We start from the raw sequence: 5,358 nt of genomic DNA, 5'->3' as shown, positions 1-5,358 counted from the left end.
TCTTCATATCTCTGCAAAATTAGATCTAAATTGTTAAGGCAATGATCATAAGTAGATCCAAATACAGAAAAATCATCCATGAAGATTTCCATGATTTTCTCATTAAAATCAGAGAAAATTGCCATCATGCAATGTTGGAAAGTGGCCGGTGCATTATACAATCAAAAAGGCATTTTTCAAAATGCAAAAGTGCCGTAAGGACAAGTGAATGTGGTTTTATCTTGATCTTTCAGTACAATGACTATTTGATTGTATCCTGAAAAACCATCCAAGAAACAATAAAATTCATATCCAGCCAATCTTTCTACCATTTGATCAAGAAAAGGAAGAGGGAAATGATCCTTTCTAGTAGCTGCATTCAGTTTTCTATAATCAGTACAGACTCGTCACCCAACCACAACTCTAGAGGAAATCATTTCATTATTTTTACCACGTACTATGTTTATCCCCCCTTTCTTTGGCACTACATAAATAGGAGAAATTCAAACACTATCAGAGATTGGAAAAATTATACCTGCATCTAGCCATTTAAGGATTTGTACTCTTATCACTTCTTTCATGTTTGAATTTAACCTTCTTTGAATTTCAACCACCGGCTTAGAATTTTCTTCTAACAAAATCCTGTGTATACAAATAGTTGGACTAATTCCTTTGATATCAAAAGTTGTCCATCCTATAGCTTTTAAATGTTTCCTCAAAACACGTAAAAGCTTTCCTAGTTGTTCCTCATCTAGTGCAGTATTGACAATCACCGGCAATGTCTCATTTTCTCCAAGAAATGCATATTTGAAGTGTTTAGAGAGTGGCTTAAGCTCAAGCCGTGAAGCTTGCTCACACGATGGTGGAGGTAGCCCTTTGCTCAGCCCTAACTCCTCATACGCATTTCTCCTTTTGTAAGGAATTTGTACTTGCAAAAATTCAGTCATTTCTTCAACTTGTTCCTCTTGTAAGCCTACATCATTAAGACAAAGTTCAAGAGAATCATTATCAAGATTAACTTGACTTATCTCTAACGCTAATTCATCACATATGTCAATAGAATAAATATGGTCAGTAAAAGAGGGATACTTCTCCACTTTACTCAAATCAAACTCCACTTCCTCTTCACCAATTTGGAACTTAAATTTACCACATTTAACATCTATTATTGTATCTGCAGTGGCCAGAAATGGTCTACCAAGTATAATAGGTACATTGACATCTTCCTCCATATCTAAAACAATAAAATCAACAGGAATAATGAATTTCTGCACTTTAATAAGCATATTCTCCAAAATGCCCATTGGATGTCTAATAGACTTGTCAGCCAATTGCAAGGAAATGTTAGTACGTTTTAACTCTTTCAACCCCAATTGCCTAGTCACAGTTAAAGGGATCAATGAAACACTCACACCAAGGTCACGTAGTGCTTTAGAAAATTCTACATTATCGATAGTGCAAGGAACTGTGAAACTCCCCGGATCTTTCAACTTTGGTGGCAATTTATTTTGTATGATGGCACTACATTCTTCCGTTAATGAAATTGTTTCACTATCTACTAACCTCCTTTTCTTAGTCATTATTTCTTTGAGAAACTTTGCATATGAAGGAATCTGTAAAATAACATCAACAAAAGGAATGTTAATATGTAATTGTTTGAAAATGTTAACAAACTTCTCAAATTCTTTGTCATTTCTTGAAGGTTTCAATCTTTGAGGAAATGGCACCGGTAGAGGAATTAGTGTTGCCTCTTCAATTTGTGGCTCACACTCTTCCACATTTTCTTTCCCATCAATTGTTTTGTTATCATCTCCTAACTCACTCAACTGCTTGTTTTCTCTTCTTTCATATTTTCTCTCACTTTCAACTACAGGTGGCTCACCTACTTCCTTACCACTACGGAGGTTATGGCCTTCACATGCTCCCTTGGGTTCACCTCAGTCTTGCTAGGTAAATCCCCTTGGTTGCGATTGTTAACTGCATTTGCTATTTGCCCTAATTGGATCTCAACATTCCTATACATATTGGTGAGTTGGTCCATCATTCCCTCAATTCTTTCAAATCGTTGAGTAGTGACACTAGCTAACTTTTCAATTTTATCATTTGATACATTTGCCAGCTTCTTAATTGTCAATTCCCAAGCTGGTTTGGACTCTGGAAGTGGTTGCTTCGGTTGAAAATCCAGTGGATTAACTGGTTTTTGTTGGTTCCCTTGATCCTTCCATCCAAAATTCGGATGATTAAGTCATCCTGGATTGTAGGTATTGGAGTATAGATTATTTTGGGGTGGACGGTTGTAATTGTTGAGATATTGAACTTGTTCGCTGCTAGAACACATAGAATCATCATGATCTCCGCTGCAAGTAGTAGAACATGTAACAACTACTCCTTGATTAGAGCTAGAACCAACATGCCTATTAAGTATCTTAACCACATTATCCATCTTTGCACTTAACATATTTAAGGTATCTACTTCAAGCATACCTACGGTTCTCCTTGTATTACCTCGTTCGTTGGCCCATTGGTAGTTATTAGCGGCCATTTCTTCAATCAATTGTTGAGCTTCCTTGGCTGATTTTTCCATCAATGCTTCTCCCGCTGCTGCATCTACATGCGTCTTTGTTGGATAAGTGAGACCATTGCAAAATGTTTGCACTATAAGCCAATCTGGTAAACCATGATGAGGACATCTTCGTTGTAATTCCTGATAGCGCTCCCAACCTTCATACAATGTCTCTCCTTTCTGTTGAGAGAAACTAGTTATATCCATTCTAAGTTTAGCAGTTTTTCCAGGTGGAAAGAATTTATTAAGAAAAGCCTTAGCTAATTCAGCCCAAGTAGTAAAAGTATTTGAAGGATGAGATTATAACCAAACCTTGGCCTTGTCCCTTAGCGAAAATGAAAACAATCGAAGTTTAATTGCATCATCACTAATACCATTAAACTTAATTGTATCACAGATTTCAAGAAATGTTAACAAGTGAGAATTTGGATCTTCGGTTGCATTACCCCCATATTGAGATTGTTGAACCATTTGAATCAGTGATGGTTTAATCTCAAAATTATTAGCATTTACCGTTGGTTTTGCAATGCTAGTTTGAGATCTTTGTGTCCCCGGTAAAGCAAAATCTCGTAAAACTCGCCTATTTGGTTTGTTTTCCGCCATTTCTTCCTCAAACGGTAGCTCTTTCAAAATTTCCTCTATCGGCTGTCAAATCTCTTGTTCCTCTTGATGCGGTATATCGCTCCTTTGTCTACAAAGTGTCCTCTCAATTTTTGGATCGAAAGGTGTAACTTCTCGATATGTTCGATGCATTTACTACAAATAGAAATAAGAGAAATTATGCAGCTTTAATTGTCAAAAACTAAATTAATGCAAAATCAACTATAAACAACTTAAAAACAATAGAAATATCTAAATTAATAGAGATGATTAGACCCTAATATTGCCACTCTCTGGCAACGACGCCAAAAACTTGAAGGGATTTTTATATCAATGCAAGTTTGAATCCGATTTTATACCCGTTGACTGCAACTATACAGGTCGAAATCGTAATGTATGGTATGTATCGAGTCGATCCCACGAGGAGCAATTTAAACAAGTACTAGGCCCTTATTTTCTCTATTATTTAGACTTATAAATGAATTTGAGCAGAGAAATTATAATGTTGTTGTCTATAAATCTAGTTTAACAAATGCTAAATGCAAATGGATAAATTTCACTCAAGAATAAATCTAGGGATGTAGATTCCACTTATGGTATAAACAACACAAATGAATAGATTTACCTCTTGTTATTATTGTTGTTTAACCAGGGATTCATTTTCAATATTGCCAAATCTCATTCTCATGATAAAATGACCTAGAGTAATCCAGTTTTCCCTATTTTCATGGTGAACTACTAGTTCTACTCTGTTTTCCTTCATGAAATGCTAGCTAATCCACTTAAGTGTACATCTATTTTCATGAACAAACAACTTAAGCTCTACTCATATTTTTTTCATTGTTACTACCAATTCTCATTGACTAATAACAACTATAAACATGCTATTGGTGATCAAACAACAACAAGTAATTACAACTGCACAAATAGACAAGTTAATACAAGATATAACAAGTTTAAATCACATTCAATTCATATCATTTATCTACTCTCTAGATAAAGAAATTTAGCTACTCATGAATAATATAACAATCAAACTCACAAGTTTATTAATGCAAAACATCATAAAGTACAAGTACAAGAAAGATAAAGAAAAGCTTAGCCAATTAATGGTGAAACCCTCAAATTTCTGCTATGTCTTGTACAAGATGATTACAAGTGAAATCTTCAAGTGCTTGTTTTTAGAACTTCTAGCTAGAGAGAAAAATGTTACAAGATGAAAAACTCCTTCCATATGGTGATGCCTAACTTCTCCTTGGTTCTCTGCATAAAAGGTGGTAGAAAGGCACTTTCTTCTCCTCCATGATTCCAACAACTCAGATTTTGTAAAGAAAGTCAAAAGAAATGTTGTTTTGACTTATCAATAACTCATTTTGTCTTCCCTTTTATTCCAGAAGCATGTGTCATCGAATTCTCTCACCCAAGATAGCTGGAAAGTTGTGTGAAAATGAGAAAAAATGGCTGTGCCACTTGCAGAAGAGAGGCAGATCCGAGCCCTGGATCCGAGGTGTGCACTACGATCTGAGCTCGGATCAAGGCTGATCCGAGGTCTTTCTCTTAATAATCCGAGCTCGGATTGTCTGGCCTCGGATGCACTGCTCCAGAAGTGCAGACGAGGGCTCGGATCGCCCTTTGTTCACACGGATCCGAGCTCAAATCTGTGCTGATCAATTTCGAGTTTTTCACTTCTTTCCTTTTTCTTCATTTTTGCTCCTAGTTTCTTTTGTACTTTATCCTCTGGACGATCCTTACATTTCCTTCATCTCGTGCATGAATTTCATATATCAATATCTTTCACAATTTCACAAAATTAACGCATTAATCCACTCATTTATCAAGTTTTGAACACTTAAATAATATTTAAGCATTTATCACCAAAAGAGTTCAAATATGGCTTTAATCTTCTCAAAACATATCAAAAGTTTATGCCAAACTTGTACAAAATGTACATTAAATATTCTCTTATCAATATGTTTGGAATCGAGTCCTCAAATTGACATTCGACTAGAAAACGGAGATTTAGCTACACATCCTCAGGAGAGATCCGCAGGACACCATCGATAACCATTGGTTTTTCCCAAAAGACTCACTAAAGAAGAGACCAGCGGATGTCTCCTTTTTCTTGTTCCCTCCAAGGTAGTAATCACGCGGGATTCTGGCCTTTTTTCTCTCTTTGTTTCCTAATTGAAGTCCATTATTTCGGCAGTCCATTGGCC

General features: G+C 35.9%; 1 non-coding gene across 1 annotated transcript; it reads left to right on the top strand.

The window, feature by feature from the left end:
• Positions 1-2,651: 2,651 nt before the first annotated feature.
• Positions 2,652-2,758, top strand: LOC113738298 (small nucleolar RNA R71). Its single transcript, XR_003460084.1, has one exon. It is a non-coding gene; the product is annotated as a small nucleolar RNA R71 (small nucleolar RNA).
• The last annotated feature ends 2,600 nt before the right edge of the window (positions 2,759-5,358 follow it).

Source organism: Coffea arabica, chromosome 3c (genome assembly GCF_036785885.1).
Source record: "Coffea arabica cultivar ET-39 chromosome 3c, Coffea Arabica ET-39 HiFi, whole genome shotgun sequence".
Lineage (NCBI taxonomy): Eukaryota > Viridiplantae > Streptophyta > Magnoliopsida > Gentianales > Rubiaceae > Coffea > Coffea arabica.
The sequence above is the reverse complement of the archived record's forward strand: the minus strand, read 5'-3'. Positions and strand labels throughout refer to the sequence as shown.